Raw genomic sequence first — 20,094 nt, 5'->3', positions numbered from 1 at the left:
GGGATCCAGGAAGCTGGGCAAACGAAGCTCTGGCACTTTCCTTCCTTCCTTCCCCAGGAGAGGCAGAAGCCTCAACCAGTAGAAGGAAGAGAGGCTTGGCACAGTAGCTCTGCTGTGCAATTGGGAGAGCCTGGCAAAGCAAGCTATTCCTCCCCACTTCCTCCCCAAGAGAGGAGCCTCAGCCAATGGAGAAAATAGAGGCTTTGCTCTGTAGCTCCTGTACAGTTGAGCAAGCCTGGCAAAGCAAGCTGTGATGCAGAAGGAAGCAAGAGAGGGAGAAGGAAGCTGATGACAGCCAGTTGCTTGGGGGCCTGATAGGAGCCCTCCGGGGGGTCTGATTCGGCCCCCGAACTGCATGCTTGACACCCCTGCCTTAGAAGAAACATTGCAGGGGACTCCAATGTGAGAGAGAGAGGGGGAGGGAGGTCAGGGGAGCAAGAGAGGGTGTGTCTGGCAGATTCAGAGGGGGTGTTTCCCTCGCCTAGTTACGGCCCTGCTACTATCTGTTAGGATTTCTTTAGCACAGTAATGCAGATTAAGCCACAAAACAGCCAGGCACACACATTTAGCAATAACAACAACAACAACAACAACAACAACAACAACAACAACAATAATAATAATAATAATAATAATAATAATAATACATTTTTTTTATATCCCGCCCTCCCCGCCTAGGCAGGCTCAGGGCGGCTAACAACAAATTCAGATAAAAAGTTATACAGTATATACAAAGTAATCTTTACTTATCTAGCGAGGAAAGGGTAACATGGAGTTCTACAAAACAAGAAAAGGATTTAGCATTCTAGCTGTCTTCTCTAACTACATGTTGACTCTCTGACATCTAAGCAGCAACTGGCATGTGATCTAGGGCTTGAACAAAGGATCGTAAAACCTGTAAACCAATCCTTTCTCCTTCAACCATCCCCAATGTATTGATTAGCCAATCAGAGTTTACCAACACAGGTTAATATGCATATTGACACCTAGCTTCTGGTATTAAATACATGCAGACTTGCTCATTGGCCCTACCACTAAACCAGCTAAGCATCAGCATGCATAAATAAACAATTGATTAACTCATGACTCCAGGAAGTGAAGCTGCCAAAAAACCCAACAGTATAATTGTCTTTTCTAGTGAGTCTTGTCTTCCTTTAGCAGTATTTTTTTAAGAAATACAATTATGTTTTGATTTAAAGTATTTATATCCCTGCTTATCTCCTTAGTCTCAAGCCCCCCTCCCCATATACCCCTAGCCATTTCCTCCCAGCTGGTCCCACTTCTGATTTTGCAGCTTTGAATGAGGAAAAGACTTAAGGGCTGTGGCGTTGCAGTTACAGGACTTTCTGGAGGACGCTTCCATCTTAGACCCATGCCAGTCCGGCTTCCGCCCGGGCCATGGGACGGAAACAGTCCTGGTCGCCCTCATGGATGACCTCCGACGACAACTGGATCGAGGCGGCTCGGCAGTATTGCTGTTGCTAGACCTATCGGCTGCGTTCGATACGGTCGACCATCGGCTGCTGACCCGCCGCCTCGCCGACGCAGGAATTCGGGGGCTAGCCTTACAGTGGCTCTCCTCCTTTCTTGAAGGTCGGGGACAAAGGGTGGCAATTGCGGGGGAGCTGTCTCAGAGACACCCACTTCACTGTGGTGTGCCTCGGAGCAGTTCTCTCCCCGATGTTGTTTAACATCTTTAGGCGCCCCCTTGCCCAGATCACACGGAGGTATGGGCTGGGCTGTCATCAATATGCAGATGACACCCAGCTCTATCTATTGATGGACGGCCGGGCTGGTGATGTCCCTACAAATCTGGACCGGGCATTACAAGCCGTGGCTGATTGGCTCAGGCTGAGCGGGCTGAAGTTGAATCCGGCAAAGACTGAGGTCCTTTGCGTAGGCCGCGGCGGACCGGGAGGGGAGATTACCCTACCGGCTTTCGACGGTGCGCCACTGATACCAGTGCGCAAAGTCAAGAGCCTGGGAGTGCTACTGGAATCCTCCTTGTCAATGGAGGCCCAGATAGCTGCCACTGCTAGATCCGCCTTCTTTCATCTCAAGAGGGCGAGGCAGTTGGCTCCCTTCTTGGAGCGCAGCGACCTAGCAACTGTGATCCACGCAACGGTCACTTCGAGACTAGACTACTGCAATGCCCTCTACATGGGGCTGCCCTTATATCGAACACGGAAACTTCAGGTAGTCCAGAACGCAGCGGCCAGGCTGCTAGAAGGACTACCACGGTGGGAACATGTGCGGCCTGGGCTGCGGGATCTGCATTGGCTGCCGGTTGTGTACCGTGTTCGCTATAAAGTGCTGGTTATCACCTTTAAAGCCCTACATGGCCGGGGACCTGCCTACCTAAGGGACCGCCTCTCCCCATATGTTCCCCAGAGAGCACTGAGATCTAGCTCTCAGAACCTTCTAACAATCCCTGGGCCAAGAGAAGCTAGGTTGAAGGCTACTAGGGAGCAGGCCTTCTCGGTAATGGCCCCTCGTTGGTGGAACCACCTTCCAGAGATGGTGCGAGCCCTGCGGGACCTGAATCAGTTCCGCAGGGCTTGCAAAACATTTCTTTTCCAGCTCGCTTTTGAGACAGAACCTGATTAACCTGACGTGTGGCTACCCAGCCATCTTGTGGATTTTACGACTTACAGTATTTTAGCACCTAATTTATATATTTTATCTATTTTAAAAAATTTATTATGTAATTGACCATATTTAAAACTGTCTACATTGTTTTACTTGAATCATGGAATTCCATGTCTGTGAGCCGCCCTGAGCCCGCCTTTGGAGGAGGAGGGCGGGATATAAAAATAAAATAATAATAATAATAATAATAATAATAATAATAATTATTATTATTATTATTATTATTATTATTATTATTATTATTATTATTATTAAAAACTGTCTGGCTGGGGCTGGGTCATGGGAGAGGGAGAGGTGTATTTGCAGTAAGCGGGCTCAGCAAACGCACTCCCAGTGTATTGGTAACCCTCCCAAGCCAGGCCCTCAGAGAGAGCTACCAGAACCCAACACAGGCTGCTGTGTTCTGTTTCCTAGACAGTGTGTAGACAAAGTCAGAATCAAGCTACACATTCATGCTTTTTGGTTCCCCACACGATAGGGTTGTCACACTTAGGGTTGCCAAGTCCAATTCAGGAAATATCTGGAGGCTTTGGGGGTGGAGCCATGAAACATTGGGGGAGGGGCCAGGAGCAAGGGTGTGACAAGCATGATTGAACTCCAAAGGGAGTTCTGACCATCACAGTAAATGGGACTACACACCTTTTAAATGCCTTCCCTTCATTGGAAATAATGGATAGGGGCACCTTCTTTTGGGGCTCATAGAATAGTTCCATTGTACACTGCATTGGTTAGGCCATCTGGAATATTCTGTGCAGTTCTGGAGGCCTCACTTCAAGAAAGATGTAGACAGAATGGAGCATGCGCAGAGGAGAGCGAGGAGGATGATCAGGGGTCTGGAGACAAAGCCCTATGAGGAAAGGCTGAGGGACTAGGGAATGTTCAGTCTGGAGAAGAGGAGGTTGAGGGGGGACATGACTGCTGTCTTTAAGTATTTGAAGGGCTGTCACTTCGAGGAGGGCAGGGAGCTGTTCCTGGAGGAGAGGACTCATAATAATGGGTTTAAATTAAAGGCGGGAAGGTAGCAACTGGATACTAGGAAAAATCTTTTTACAGCAAGAGTTGTTCAACAGTGGAATCAGCTACCGAGGAAGATGGTGAGCTCCCCGTCACTGGCAATCTTTAAGCAGCGGTCAGGTGAACACTGGTTGGGGATGCGCTAAACTGATCCTGCGTTGAGCAGGGGGTTGAACTAGATGGCCTGTATGGCCCCTTCAGACTTTATGATTCCATGATATCTTCACCCACCACCTAGAGGTTGGCAACCAGTGCTCCCTCTAAGCTGAGTTAGAGTGAGCTACCTCTCAGTTTTTTTAGCCCCCAGCTCACACATTTTTGCTTTACCTCAGGAAGGATGGCCCCAAGGCAAACTAATTTCTGCATTAGCTAAATCGCTCGCTCACAACTTTAATGCCAAGCGGGCAGCCGTGTTGGTCTGAAGCAGTAGAACAAAGTAGGAGTCAAGTTACACCTTTAAGGCCAACAAAGTTTTATTCAGAATGTAAGCTTTTGTGTGTGCATGCACACTTCTTCAGACGAGGAATCAGGTACAGTGAGCAGAGCTACATACAGCTGGTAGGCAGTGGTTTAGAATGCAAAATGGGACAAATTTAAAATCCCATGACAGAATAGTAAAATTAACAAATTGAGCAAACCTTTGATCTGGGTAGCATGAGCGTGAGAAACCAATAAAACGGTAACGTGTCAAAATGTGAGAATGTCTGCTAATCACTATTGATTACAAGCCTGGGTCAAAATGAGGGCATTTCTTTCGCAGAAGTTTTTCCCATCCAACTAATTTACCTTTTAACATGTAACATACATATAGTTTGCCATTAGAAGCAAAATACCTTAAAATATAGTGGAAGACGGGTTTAGTATATGTAATGAGATAAACAGCCAATATCCCTTATTTGAGTATGTCAATGCAGCCAAAAAAAGGGAAATACGTTGGATAGTGATGTTCTTGTCCACCTGATTTACTTTTTAACATGTAAACATCATTCTTTAATGACTTCAACTTTAATGCCAGTAGCTCACAAAGTAAAATTTTTCCCCACAAGACTCCACAGCTTAGTGGGAGCATTGTTGGCAACCCTAACTTTATAACACTATAGCCTGCTGAGGCCCCTCCCCCAAACCCCATCCTCCCAGGCTCTGCCACCAAAATTTTCAGGTATTTCCCAACTCAGAGCCAACAACACAAAAGAGCTGCGGGAAATGGCTTTTAAAAACAATGAAGGAGAGCATAAATAGGCTCAGAACGCCACTGTGGACAAAGGAAGTGTTTCTGCCCCTCACCCCAGCCATTTTTCACTGCCAAAACTGCATGGCGGAGGTTATTTCCCCCTGCTCCACATGGGGGAACTTGGACCCAGCTCTTTAAAAAACACGAACATACAGTTTGGCTCTCTTGTTCATATCTATTCCATGTATTACAGATCCCATTGTGGAATGCTCATTGCATCTGCCAACTGCTTTTGCTTCCATGTATTTCCCCAATGGCAACGCAAGGGTGTAGACGAGATAGTTGGAGAAGTGCAGCCTCCTTAAATGCTCACTTGATCCTAGTCCAATCTGGCTGATTAATTCTACCACAGGAAGACTGGCGGGTGTCATTCAAATGGTAATGACTCCATACGGACAGGAATAACCGTGCCCAGTCCCTGCTCTTGAATAGAAGCAATAATAAGTGAAACCATTTTTTTTAAAGCCATTAAGCGTCACAACAAAAGGGGCTAGAAGTTTGTTTTTAAAATAAAAGCTGATAATTCAGAGGAGTTTATAGACCAGGGGTGGCCAAACTGTGGCTCTTTCACACATATTGTGTGGCTCTTGAAGCCCCCCACCCCAGCTCAGAGAAGGCATTTGTCTCTTTACATTACTTCTCCAAGCAAAGTCATCTGGTGGCTTAGAAAATGAATTTAAAGTTATACAAAATTTATATCCCACTTTTCTGTCCTTACAAGGATATGGCTAACAAAAGTCCAGCTCCAATACTATGACATGTCATCTGGAAGTAGAGTAGGATTGCCAACTTCAAGGTGGGGGCTTGAAGTTGGCAGAACTACAGCTGGTCTCCAAATTACAGAGATCAGTTCCTCTGGAGCAGGGTGGCCAAACTGTGGCTCGGGAGCCACATGTAGCTCTTTCACACATATTGTGTGGCTCTTGAAGCCCCCCCCCCAGCTCTGAGAAGGCATTTGTCTCTTTACATTACTTCTCCAAGCAAAGTCATCTGGTGGCTTAGAAAATGAATTTAAAGTTAAAGTTGCTTTCTTTCCACCTCCCCCCATCTATTTGCTTTCCTTCCTTCCTGCTCTGGTGTTCATGTCTTGTTGTGGCTCTCTCCTCTTAGAGCCAAATTGGCTGTATGAGCAGTATCATTAAAGTAAAGTCTTGTGGCTCTCATACATCTGACATTCTATGCGGTTCTTACATTAAGTAAGTTTGGCCACCCCTGTTATAGATCCTGGAAATAAAGCATTGTAATGTTATTAGGCTATACCTCAATAACAATTAACAATTAATAATTGCCAGTTTCAAAGGGAAGCCATGTTGGTTTGCCTTAGAAGAAAAGAGCAAGAATCCAGGAGCACCTTAAAGCCTAACAAAATGTGTGGCGAGGGATGAGCTTTTGGGAGTCACTGCTCACTTCTTCAGATCTTCACTTCTTTCAGGGACACAGAGAGTCCTCCTCACCCTGTGGGTGCAGCTGAGATACCACAAGACTCAGGACTATTTTTTGTAGCAGGAACTCCTTTACATATTAGGCTACACCCCTGATGTAGCCAATCCTCCAAGAGCTTACAGGGCTCTTCTTACAGGGCCTACTGTAAGCTCCAAGAGGATTGGCTACAGCAGGGATGTGTGGCCTAATATGCAAAGGAGTTCCTGCTACAAAAAAAGCCCTGCTCTTGGCAATTTTAACTTCAGCAGATTTAATGGGGCTTATTCCTCTGGAGTTTGTTCAGGTAAATCCAAATCTCTCAGACAATAAAAATGAGAGTAACTTTCCACACTTCTGGCAAGAACTGGAGAAAGAACTGGGCACATACTCAGAAGGCCAGCAGTAGAAGCATAAAATAATATAGTGCAGAGGTGGTCAACAGTAGCTCTTCAGATTTTTTTTGCCTACAACTCCCATCAGCCCCAGCCATTGGCCATGCTGGCTGGGGTTGATGGGAGTTGTAGGCAAAAAAAATCTGGAGAGCTACTGTTTACCACCCCTGGTATAGTGTTGTTTACCTCACTCCTCCCCCCTTTCAGGACTTATCTCCGTGGTGATGGGATTTAGGCTTCTACCCACCAACTGCTTCCTGGCAGGAAATGCAACCGCACCTGCTACTGAAAGCACATCTAAGTGTGCCTCAGAGGAAGGATCATGCCCCATGGCGACTACAGTGCAGGCAGAATATCACAGGCCCAGAGTGAATGTCTGCTTCTTAGTGCTAAAGTGATATTATAACAAAAGGAAAAACTGAATAGAAAGCAGGGCTTTTTCTGTAGCAGGAACTCCTTTGCAGCAGGAACTCCTTTGCATATTAGGCCACACACCCCTGATGTAGCCAATACCCCAAGAGTTTACAGTAGACCCTGTACAAAGAGCCCTGTAAGCTCTTGGAGGGTTGGCTACATCAGGGGCATGTGGCCTAATATGCAAAGGAATTCCTGCTACAAAAAAAGCCCTGTATAGAAGTAATAATACAAGTCTTGGCTTGCTACTTTGTATTTTGAAACAAACAATTTATTATCAATATTATTAACAAAAACACTGGATGCCAGATTTTAACAATTGGCAAAATTACAATAGAGGGTTGATGTTACAGCAATAGCAGCAATGAATTGCCTAGGTAACTATCAATTTCATCCACTCTCTTCAGGCTGCAGTACACTAGGTAAAGCCTTGAATTCAATAATTGATTACCCGGTATTTCCTTCAAATTTATGCTAAGACACTACAGCTTTTACACTTGTTGTATAGACAGTTGAAGCCTCAAAGATCAACAGTCTTCCATTAGGAGTTATCCTTTGTCAGGTTCAAAATGTCTCTAGACATTTTATGTATAGCATCCAGGTGATGCTGGAGATTTCCCAGAATTTTGACTGATTTGCAGGCTATAGTGATCAGTTTCCCCAGAGAAAATAGAAAGGTGGACTCAATAGCATCATCATAACCTGCTAAGAAGAAGAGGAGATTGGATTTATACTCCATCCTTCACTCAGAGTCTCATAGCAGTTTACAATCTCTTTCCCTTCTCTCCACAGCAGACATCCTGTGAGGTAGGTGGGGCTGAGAGAGCTCTGACAGAACTGCTCTTGAGAGAACAACTCTGAGAGAACTGGGACTGACCCAAGGGCATCCAGCAGCTGCATGTGGAGGAGTGGGGAATCAAACCTGGTTCTCCCAGATTAGAGTCTGCCACTCTATGCCCAGCTTGCTCTCCCCTCCCCAGACTCCACCCTGTCTTCAGGCTCCACCCCCCAAATCTCCAGGAATTTCCCAACCTGGAGCTGGCAATTCTATTTCCAGATATCAGTTCTCCTGAAGAAAATGGCTGCTTTGGAGGGTAGACTCTATGATCTCTGATATCTGCAGGGCATTGCATTAATCAATTTACCCTCTGGTCCTCAAAAGGGCCATTGCCGTGAACAGTTCAAACCATCTTTGTAAATCCTAATTTATGCTTCTCATTCAGTAAACTGGAGAAGAGCTGAGGTGTAGTGGTTACAGCAGCAGACTCTGATCTGGAGAACCGGGTTTGATTCTCCACTCCTCCACATGCAGCCAGCTGGGTGACCTTGGGTCAGTCACAATTTTCTCAGAGCTGTTTGTAAATCCTAATTTATGCCTCTCATTCAGTAAATTGGAAAAGAGCTATAGCAGGAGAATGTTTCCTTGGTATATATATGATATAGAGGGAAGGGCTCAGAACAAAACACAGCAGCCTCTTGCTTAGCAAACTCTAAATGGCATTTCCTTTACTGCTTATGCGGCTTTCCATTCAACCCAGTTACTGACTTTGTTTGATTGCTTTTCTCTGGGTACCTTTAACAACAGCCTGATAAGCCAGGATATAGCCTAAGCCCCCTTCCCACACAAATTGCACAGGAAGTCCCTGAAGCATTTCCTTCTCCTTCCCCCTCCACATGAGCGCACTCACTGGAACATTAAATGGAAAGAAGGAAGGAAAAACAGGAGAAAAGAGACGAAGGGAAAATTAATAACATAGAAAAGAAAGAATGAAAGATTAAAGGAAAATGACAGAAAGTATTAACGATTTCCTTTTATTCTCTTTTTATTCTCTCTCTCTCTCTAAAAAAAAACAGCCTAGCTCTCTCTTAAACCCAACTGTGCAAACATGAATTTTCCATTGCAATGGTTTTCTTTGTGCTGCCCAAAGTGGGGCCAGCGATGTGCTAGAATGAACTCTGGGACATACAGAAATGAAGCAGCTGCAGAGAGAGTGTAGCTCGATAGCAGAGTGCCTGCCTAGCACACAGAAGGTCCTAAATTCAGTCCCCAGCATCTCCAAGCAAAAGGATCAGGTAGATCATGATGTAAAAGTTTTCTGCCTGAAACTTTGGAGAGCACCGCGGCACTGGTCAGAGTAGACAACATTGACCTTGACAGAAGTATGCAGTGGAAGGCAGCTTAATGTGTTCAAGCTCCATGTAGCCGTAGGACTGTCAGCTGTCCTATGAAAGAAATACATCCCATTGTGGCATAAGACTTCATCAGCCAGCACCCTCTGCTTGAAATGCCAGTCTCTTCTGTAGGAGGTTTCAGAGTTTTGTGGATAGGTGAACTGGTCTATATTGTATGGCAGGGGTGGCCAAACTTGCTTAATGTAACAGCCACATAGAATAAAGGTCAGATGTCTGAGAGCCATAAGACATAAACATCAGATGTTTGAGAGCCACAAGGAAAGAGGGAAGAAAAATAGATGGGGGGAGAGGTGGAAAGAAAGCAACTTTTAACTTTTTAATGCATTCTCCAAGCAGCTGGCTGGCTTGGCAAAGCAATTTGAAGAGAAAAACACCTTCTCCAAGCTAGCCAATGAGGCAGTGGAGGCTTAGAGAGCCACACAATATGAGTGAAAGAGCCACATGTGGCTCCCGAGCTGCAGTTTGGCCACCCCTGCTGTATGGTTTAGTGTTTCTTTGCCTTAAGAACCAAATCTTCCAATAGATCCTGTATTGGCTGTAGTTGCATCCAGCTGTTCTGTAGATTGTAGATTGTACAAAATGGTGTTCCACCTGTTAATGGGGCAGGGGTGGCGTTTGAAGCATGGACTGAGAGGAAAGCAGTTTAATGCTCAAAATTCCACAAAGCATACCACTTCTTGATAATGCGGGACATTGCCTGAAACCGTAACACCGATTGAGTCTTTCATAAATTAACACTTTCAAAATCCTGTCTTTTTGGTATTTGTCTCCACGGAAGATGACTTACCTTTACAAAACAGCCTCTCCTTCTTACTGGAGGGCCTGTGGAGGATTAGGCTCTTACCTTCATTGTTGGTTAGAAGGTCCACTGATACCACCTTTCTGGCTAGATATTTTACAGTGCATACACTGCATAACAGGTATTAATATCCAACTTCAACCTGAATATATATTTTTTGAACGGCTGCATTGATGAAACTTCTCCAAAGGTTGTACAAGAAACTGTTTCCATTCTCCTATATGCTCCGAAAAGTGTAATAGCCACACAGTGGAAAAGCCTATCAAGCCCACACATTCAGTTATGGTATAAAAAGCTATGGAGTCTATATGTTATGGCTAAGATCACTGGCAGCCTCTCTGAAGTAGAATCACATACCCTCACATTCAATTTTGAAACTGTTTGGTTCCCTATACTGGAATATTTTACAATGCGTAAATATTTTATAATGCCGTCCTGAGCCCGTCAGGGGAGGGCGGGATATAAATTTGATAAAATAAAAAAAATTTGACTGTACAAGATGAAATTCTGAAAGAGCTAGATGAATTGTGGTTTTGGTAATCTTATGTCTACTGTATTTTGTATCTTGTTTTGATGGGTTTTTTATCTTGTTTTGATGGGTTTTTTATTGTTTATCTTGTTTTGATGGGTTTTTATTGCTTATGCCCTTGTATTTTCTGATTTTTTTTCCAATAAAGATACTTTAGTTTGGGGGGGGGGGGTGTAAATTAAAAACAAACACAGCCAGAATACATAGTAAAAGAACACTTGGAATTTGTATGTAAAGACTACTGTTTATTTTAGGATGAAATTAGCCTTTCTTTGGGTGCAGTCACACCTACCATTAAAAGCGGGTGTGTAGCGCTCAAATCTAAACTGCTGAATATTGATTCGATGCAGGGCAGGTCAGATGAGCATCCAAGAATGCGATTCATTCTGTTGTGCGTGATCAGACATCCAATACTATCACGCTCATTTCTTGGAGCATGCGTAACCAGATGGTGATTTCTGGGAGGGGAGGGGGTCCATTGAACATGCGCCCAACTGTTTGGAGCTGGGAAATCAAAACTTTCTTCAGAGGCAGGGGGGAAGGGCGAAAGTTTCCAGAATTAACGTTGCCGATCCAAACCACGGAACTGCCAGGAATTATTTTCCTAGAAATTGGCAGTGACAATGATATCTTGAAATCCTCCACATTGAAAAAAAAGAATTTTTTCCTGTTCTGAATAGTGGGATAACATTCCCCCCCCGCCTCCGATCCTGTGTTGATTGGAGAAGCAGAAGCGTCACCTCAGATTCCCGGATGATCTGGCAATTCGCATGTCTGCTGGGGCTTTTTTTAAAAAAAAAAAAAGGTGAGAGGCAGTATCGCACGTGAACTGTCCAAACAACAAAAAGCCGATCTTGTGCCTCTGTTTTGAAAAAGGGCCGGACTTTATGTGCTGTCAAATTAACGCGGCACTGATCCGCAGCAAGTCGGAATGACCCTGGATGACGCTCGATTGCCAGATGTGCATGTCTGAACAAACACATTTAATCCGTCAGCCAGACGGAGCTGTGTCGTCACTAATGGTACGTGTGACCCCTCCCTCCCTCCCTCCCTTTCTTTCTTTCTTTCTTTCTTTCTTTCTTTCTTTCTTTCTTTCTTTCTTTCTTTCTTTCTTTCTTTCTTTCTTTCTTTCTTTCTTTCTTTCTTTCTTTCTTTCTTTCTTTCTTTCTTTCTTTCTTCTGTCACAGATATTTATCAGGAAAAGGTTTTCTGCCTTGGCTGCTAAAGAGTTCACCTGTTTCATTTTTGTGTGTAAGCTACTGTGAAAAATGCCATCTTACAGCCAATAAAATAATGACCAACCCCAAATGAGGCTTCCGGAAAGTTAATATTTTAAGAGGGTTTTTTAAAAAAAGAATCCGAGGTCTAGAATGTAACTATTTGTTTATAAAATTCATATGTCATGTCTTTACAAACATGCTGGAGTCCGTTCACAAAGCAAAAACAATACAGAATGAAATAAATAGTAGCAAGGTAAAACAAGCCAGGGCACAAAAATGACAGAAAAGAGTACTCAGGAGCTTAAAATTATGTTCATAAAACTCTTCTCAAACTGGAAGCATATAATAAAATCAGCACAAAAAAAGGCTGGCTTCTTGTGTTCAAAGGTTTAACTTAAGAACATTTAAAAGCAGGGAGGTATGTAGAGAAACAGGTAAGGGTTGCCAGTACTTGACTGGCAACCAGTGGGAGATGGAGGGGGCCGGAGATGGGGAAAATGATGCAGTGCTGATGGCATTATAAGTTTTTACCATAGAATTGGGGGGGGGGGGGGGGCAGAGTGTCCCACTGCTGTGATAATGTCACTTCCGGACTTTCCCCGTTTTTATCCCACTGCCCTGCTGAGTGACAGCAAGGGCAGCAAGCAGAGGGCAGATAGATGGATGGATAGATGATAGATATTATCTGGCATTCACTTTGAGGGGATGCATACCATGAACTTTACAGGTTGGATAAGGGTGCACAGAGATCAAGGAGTGAAGTAACTGTAGAAGTGTTGGCCACCATCTCTAATTTCTTGCACCCTCCATGAAAAACAGAACCTGCCAAAATCCTTCCTTTCCCCACAATCCTTCTCTACAAACAAACAAACAAACAAAAAAGGCACCTTGCTTTGCATTAAACCACCCACCCGTCTGACATGTTGATTGGGAAAGGCAGGAATTCCCGGCCACTTCCCCTCATCATTATTTTAAAGCCAACATTATTCTCTGCGCTTGACAATTTGGCATTTGCCCTTAAGTCTCCATTAGTGAGAAGGAGAAAGGCCCTGAACAAGGCTGCATGGCTTCTTCGTCTTGCAGTATTTGAAGTGACAGCACAAAAGGGGGCTTTACCGTTTAAAGGAGCAGGAAACTGCAAAGAGTGTCATTACGAAGCTGGTGCAGCATTGAACTGGATTCACAATACTCCACCTTGCTCGCTCTTTCTTTCTCTTTCTTTCTTTCTTTCTTTCTTTCTTTCTTTCTTTCTTTCTTTCTTTCTTTCTTTCTTTCTTTCTTTCTTTTTCTTTTCTTTTTGTTGTTACCAGAAAGATTTTCACTTCCACTTGATAAAATAGCTGGTATTTCCCATGATTTTTTTTTTAAATCCTGTCAGAGAAATCCTGGCATTTATCAACGCAGCTCACTCCATCCTTCAACATTTACTACAACTGACCTTGTGGGAAAACAAAAGCTTCCACTCTCACAAAAACCCCAGGTACAATAGAGTGATTTTTTTAAAAAAAGAAAAAGAAAAAACTTGGAATGTTTCTGCTGCATTTTCTCTGTTGTGTGAGGTTTTAGCAACAGAGCCAAGAATTGGTGTTGTGTCCTTCACTCAGACAAGATCCATTTTCCAGAAGAGCCTAAGGATGAAATAAATTTTCAGAATGTAAAACATTTTAAACACGGCACAATACAACAGAAATTATGTATAAGAAATCATATAATCTAGCCCAGCACTATAGGGTTGTCAAAGTCCAGGTGGGGCTTGGAGATTGCCAAGAATTACAACTGATTTCCAGATTACAGAGATCAGTTTCCCTGGATGAAATAGCTGCTTTGGAGGATGAACCCCTCTGAGGTCCCTCCATCCCCAAACCCTCATCTCCCCAGACTCTACCTCTAAAGCTCCAGGAATTTCCCAATGTGGAGTTGGCAACATTATAGCCCACCAACTGAACTCAGTCCACTGTTCATATCTTGGGTCAGTGGTTGAAGAAGGGTTTGTCCACTGGATAAGAGTGTCCCGAGTTAGACAGGATTCAACCCTCCCTCAGCTGTGGAAGCTCATAGGTGACCTTGAACTGATCAGACCTCTCTTAGTCTAACCTACCTCACATAGGGTTACCAATCCCCAGGTAGGGGCAGGGGATCCCCCAGTTTGGAGACCCTCCCCCCCCCGCTTCAGGGTCATCATAAAGTGGGGAAGGGGAGGGAAATGTCTGCTGCATACTCCATTATTCCCTATGGAGATTGATTCCCATAGGGGATAATGGAGAATTGATCTGCGGGTATCTGGGGCTCTGGGGAAGCTGTTTTTTTGAGGTTTTTGATCCCCCTGGGGAAGCTGTTTTTTGATCCCCCGGTTTTTGATCCCCCCGGGGAAGCTGTTTTTTGATCCCCCGGTTTTGAGGCCCTCCCTGCTGCTTCAGGAGCATCATAAAGCGGGGAAGGGGAGAGAAATGTCTGCTGGGCACTCCATTATTCCCTTTGGAGATTGATTCCCATAGGGTATAATGGAGAATTGATCTGTGGGTATCTGAGGTTCTGAGTAAGCATCCAGTGCCTCTCCCCAAAATACCCACCATGTTTCAAAAAGTCTGGATTAGGGGGTCCAATTCTACCCCAAAAGGTGTCCCTATCCTTCATTATTTCCAGTGGAGGGAAGGCATTTAAAAGGTGTGCGGTCCCTTTAAATGTGATGGCCAGAACTCCCTTTGGAGTTCAGTGATGCTTGTCACAATCTTGCTCCTGGCTCCACCTCCAAAGTCTCCTGACTCCATTCCCAAAGTCCCCAGATATTTCTTGAATTGGACTTGGCAACCCTAACCTCGCAGGATTGGTGTGAAATTAAAATTGTGCTGCTATCTCCATTCCCCTGAACTCTTTGGAAGAGGGAGGAGCAGTCATTCACATCTCGGGGGTTCTGAGCATATGTAATTATGTTTTAGTCATGCCAATTCATGGCTACAAGTTGCTAAATGAAAAATGCTACAAATGGGCTGTAACAGGTATTTATCCCAAAGTACAAAAATATATTTTTTAAAAACCAAACAAACAGAGTGCTTGAGGTACAATCCAGTGTTATAATTGTCAGGTGTAAAGAAAGACAGAAAATAAAATAACAAATGCTCTTAAAATAGTCTGTTTTTCTCACTTTCACTGGGCACGTATCCAAGACAAGATACTTGGTCCTTTCTGAATGTGGTTCCCACTGCTTTGTTCTGTTGCCACAACCTGAAATTGTTCACCTGCTTTCAAATGCCCTCCACCCCTGCATATGCACAGGAAATCAGGCCCACTTGAAATGTCATATCGGTAAGAGACAAGAAGTTTCCCATGCAATGTGGCACACACCCTCCGTGATCTTTAAACAGGTCCTCAACCACTAAGCATGGAATATTAACACACCAAAGATCCATAGCTCAGACAAGAGTTGAACCGGGAATCTGTGCCTGTAGCCACTAGGAGATGGGAGGCAGGGACATGCCGGAGGGCATCCAAGGGTCGAATTCTAGCAGGGGCTCCTTTGCATATTAGCCCACACCCGATTGAGCCAATCCTCCAAGAGCTTACAAAAAAGAGCCTTGTAAGATCTTAGAGGATTGGCTACATCAGGAGTGTGTGGCCTAATATGCAAAGGAGCTCCTGCTAGAATTCCATCCCTGAGGCATCACATAATAATAAATTTTATTTATACCCCGTCCTCCCCGCCGGGGCAGGCTCATGGAATGTCCAGTGATTCTTAGAATGACATCATGTAATTTCCTGGTGTTCCCTGGAAGTAATGTTATGTAATTTAGGATTGCCAGCTCTGGCTTGGCCACTCGGGAAATAACTGGAGATTTTGGGGATGGAACTGTGGGAGGGCTGGGTTTGGGGAGTTCGGAAAGAAGAAGAAAAAGAAGATGATGATATTGGAGTTACACCCTACCCTTCACTCTGAATCCCAGAGCTGCTTACAATCTCCTTTACCTTCCTCCCCAACAACAGACATCCTGTGAGGTAGGTGGGACTGGGAGAGCTCTCACAGAAGCTGCCCCTTCAAGGACAGCTCTGCGAGAGCTATGGCTAACCCAAGCTATTCCAGTAGCTGCGAGTGTAAGAGTGGGGAATCAAACCCAGCTCTCGCAGATAAGAGCCTGGGCCTGTTAAATACTGGATTTGATGTATCAGAGTGAAACAGGAATCATGCTGTTATTTTTATCACTTCTGCTGGCACTATCCATAATGGTTTTCTTTCATCACCATATTTCTTATATTTCATCCAGGTATTCAACAAATTATTTCTTATATAATGGTGAGAGAAAAAACTATCCATCTTTTTGTTCCTATAATACATATAAGCGTGCCAGCTGAATTTATTTCCATGACCTTCCAACACTAAAAGTTTTTTATTCAACAGCGTCACTCAATCTTTTATCCACACTAAACAAACTGCTTCATGATATAATCTTAAATCTGGTAATTGGAATCCTCCTCTGTTGGGATTACAAATTTATAAACATTATATCATCTGCAAATGCTCTATATTTGTAAGTAAATCCTTTAACTCTCAACCCTTCTATTTCTTTATCATCTTGTATTTGCATCAATAAAGTTTCAAGAGTCATTATAAACAACAAAGGTGAAAGCGGACAACCTTGTCTTGTACCTTTGCTGATTATCATTTCATCTGTAAGATCTGCATGTATACATAACCTTGCACGTTGTTCAGTATATATTGCCTTTATCATTCTTATAAAGTTTTTCCCCAACTCTATTTTCTCCATTACTGCAAACATAAAGTCCCAGTTCAAATTGTCAAAAGCTTTCTCTGCATCCGCAAAGAATAATGCAACTTCCTTCCCTGGATGTCTTTCAAAATATTCTACAATATTTACAACAGTTCTAATATTGTCTCTTATTTGCCTTTTAGGGAGAAATCCTGCTTGGTCTTCCTTTGTGAAATTTATCAAATATTGTTTAAGTCGTTCTGCCAAAATTCTTGTATATATCTTATAGTCATTATTTAGTAATGAAATTGGTCTATAGTTCTTTACATTCATGACATCTCTATCTTCCTTAGGAATCAAAGAAATTACAGCTTCCTTCCATGTATTTGGTATTTTCCCTTTTATTCTTATCATATTTATCAATTTTTGAAGTTTCGGTACTAAGTCTTCTTTTAAAATTTTAAAAATTTTGCCGTATATCCATCTGGCCCAGGTGCTTTTCCAATTTCCATTGCATTAATCGCTGCTTCAATTTCTATTTTTTCAATTGGATCCTTAATTTTTTTTTTTCATATATTCAGCTAAGGGTGCTATCTTTTGCAAATACGCTTCCATCCTTTCCTTCTTTTCTTTAACACCTTTAAATAATTTAGCATAGTACTTGAAAAATTCTCTCTTTATTCCTTCTTGATCTACCATCTCTCTTCCATCAACCACAATTTTATTAATAATTTTACTTCTTCTCTTTTTCTTCAGTTGCCAGGCTAAATACTTTCCAGGTTTATTCGCTCGCTCAAAGGACTTCTGTTGTAATTTTTTCAAATTCCATTCCAATTCCTTATTTAACAAATGTCTCATTTGTGCTTGTAGTATTGTAATCTCCCTTATAATTTTCTTTTTCCCTGGCTTTTTCCTCAGTTCCCCTTCTTTTTTCTTTATTTCATTTTGAATGTCCAACATCTGTTTTTCTTTTGCCCTTTTGTCCTTATTGTTTAATGTAATCAATATTCCTCTCATTATGGCTTTATAAGCATCCCACACCATCTGAAATTCTATATAATCTTTATCATTTATTTGGAAGAAAGCTTTAGTTTCATTTTCTAGAGATGTCACTAATTCTTTATTTTGTAGTAAATCTTCATTTAATCTCCATCTTCTCACTTTTTTAGACAATTTTGTAATCCATAATATTGGGTTATGATCTGCACCTATCTTCGGTAAGATCTCTATTTTCTTAGTTATAAGGCCTATATCCTTTGTACCCCATAACATGTCAATTCTGGAAAAAGTATTATGTCTTGCTGAAAAAAATGTATAATCTCGTACTTCAGGATTAAATTTTTTCCATATGTCTTCCAAGTTTTCTTGTTTAACCAGTTCAAAGAAGGATTTTGACAATTTCCCTTCTTTATTGTTATTTTTTCCCCCAGATCCGTCCAATGTATTCTGAATTGTTCCATTAAAGTCTCCCATAATCATGACCTGGTCGTATGTCACTTCATCAAGTTGTTTTATTTAAGGAAAATCTGTACAAAATGATCTACCGTTGGTACTTAACACCAGACCGCCTAGCGAAAATATATCCAAACTACTCCAACAAATGTTGGAAATGTAAAAAGACTAAAGGATCATTATTCCATATTTGGTGGAATTGTGAGTTTGCTAAAAAATACTGGGTGTCAATTAATATTTGGACACAGAAAATTTTAAAAATTAAATTACACCATTCTCCAGAGCTGTTTCTTTTGAATATTTGTAGAGAGGATTTCCCACCTAAAACGATTAAGGTATTAATGTATATTGTTACTGTGGCAAGAATATTATTTGCTAAATACTGGAAGACGCCTCAAATCCCTTCTAGGGAAGAATTTATTGTTAAACTTATGGAAGCTGTGGAGTTAGACTTAATGACTACAAGACTCCGTGAAGGTAATCTACAAAAATGTAAAGAGACTTGGGAACCAATATATTGTTGGGTAAAAAGTAAAGGACTAATATTGGAACAATAGAAATATTACAAATACCATATATAAATCTCTGTTCGTACCCGGGATGCCTGGGAGTATGCTTGTGGGGTGGAGGGAGTTTGGATTTATTTGGAGGATGTATGGAATGTGTATGTAGATGTATTATATGTATTGTATGTATCTGTATTTTTACCTGTTGTATTTGTGTTTTCACTTGGGTGTAATAAATGTGTTTAAAAAAAAAAAAGTTGTTTTATAATGTCTTAAAAAAAGCATCTTTTGCACCATTTGGTGCATACAGTCCCAATAATAAGGTTTTTTTCGCATTTATTATTACGTCTACTGCCACAAATCGTCCATCTTTATCTTTAAATATTATTTTGGGGTCAATTCTTGTTTAATATAAAAAATCACACCCCTTTTCTTCTGTTCAGCCAATGAAAAAAATTCCACTCCCAATTGTTTATTCCATAAAAATTTATAATCCTTTTATTTACAGTTTTGTTTTTTAATCCAATGAAATATTGCCTTTTTTTGTGGTGAATTTAGTCCATTTACATTCCAAGATAATAATTTATAATCCATCATGGTGCAAATTCTTTATTCTCTTCCTAAAATTTACGCAGCTCCTGTGTATTTCTAATTGTAATCCTTCCTTGTAGCTCAAAGCTCAGACCTTCAGGTATTATCCATCTATACCTCATTCCATTGTTACGTAGTTTTTCTGTTAATTTCTTATATGTTCTCCTGTCATTTATCACTTGTCTTGGCAATTCTTTCATTATTCTTACTCTGCTTCCTCCCACTATCAATGGACATATGGACACATGAAGCTGCCTTCTACTGAATCAGACCCTTGGTCCATCAAAGTCAGTATTGTCTACTCAGACTGGCAGCGGCTCTCCAGGGTCTCAAGCTAAGGTTTTTCACACCTATTTGCCTGGACCCTTTTTTGGAGATGCCAGGGATTGAACCTGGGACCTTCTGCTTCCCAAGCAGATGCTCTACCACTGAGCCACCGTCCCTCCCTAATGTCTTTTCAAAATTTTTATTCAAGATTTTCCCCACCATTTCTTTTGTCATATATGTTATAACCACATCTCTTGGTAAGTTATTTTTCTTGGCATATGATGAATTCACTCTATACATATAATCATACATATTTCTAGTCCCTTCAGGATCTTCCTCCAAGAAATCAGCAAGTATTTTTATTACTTGTTCTTTTAAGTCTGTCCCTTCTTCTTCAGGTACTCCTCTCAGACGTATTTGTATCTCTATCAATTTACAGTCATGGATTGTTTTTTCTTGCATTTTTAATAAGGTGGAATGCTGAAGTTTAACTTTCCCTTCTACCTTCTGCACTTTTTTTGACACCACCACTGTTTCATTCTAAGCTCTTCCATTTTTTTTAAAGTCCTCAATAACTTTTTAAAGTTCTTTTTTGCAAGCATTTATCATCTTTTCCACCCCTTCCATCATCCCAGCTTCCATTGCTTCCAACTGATCTTGCATCTTCTCCAATGAGGCAGCCCTTGCACGGGTTATCTTTGACTCTGACATTAAA

General features: G+C 42.1%; 1 protein-coding gene across 1 annotated transcript in view; it reads left to right on the top strand.

The window, feature by feature from the left end:
- The window catches only part of WDR20 (WD repeat domain 20), a 505,375-nt gene that overhangs the window by 305,744 nt on the left and 179,537 nt on the right, over nucleotides 1–20,094 (top strand). The gene's annotated exons all lie outside the window — the stretch shown is intronic.

This window comes from Heteronotia binoei, chromosome 21 (assembly GCF_032191835.1).
Source record: "Heteronotia binoei isolate CCM8104 ecotype False Entrance Well chromosome 21, APGP_CSIRO_Hbin_v1, whole genome shotgun sequence".
Taxonomy (NCBI): domain Eukaryota; kingdom Metazoa; phylum Chordata; class Lepidosauria; order Squamata; family Gekkonidae; genus Heteronotia; species Heteronotia binoei.
Note: the sequence above shows the minus strand (reverse complement) of the source record. Positions and strands in the feature narration are given on the sequence as shown.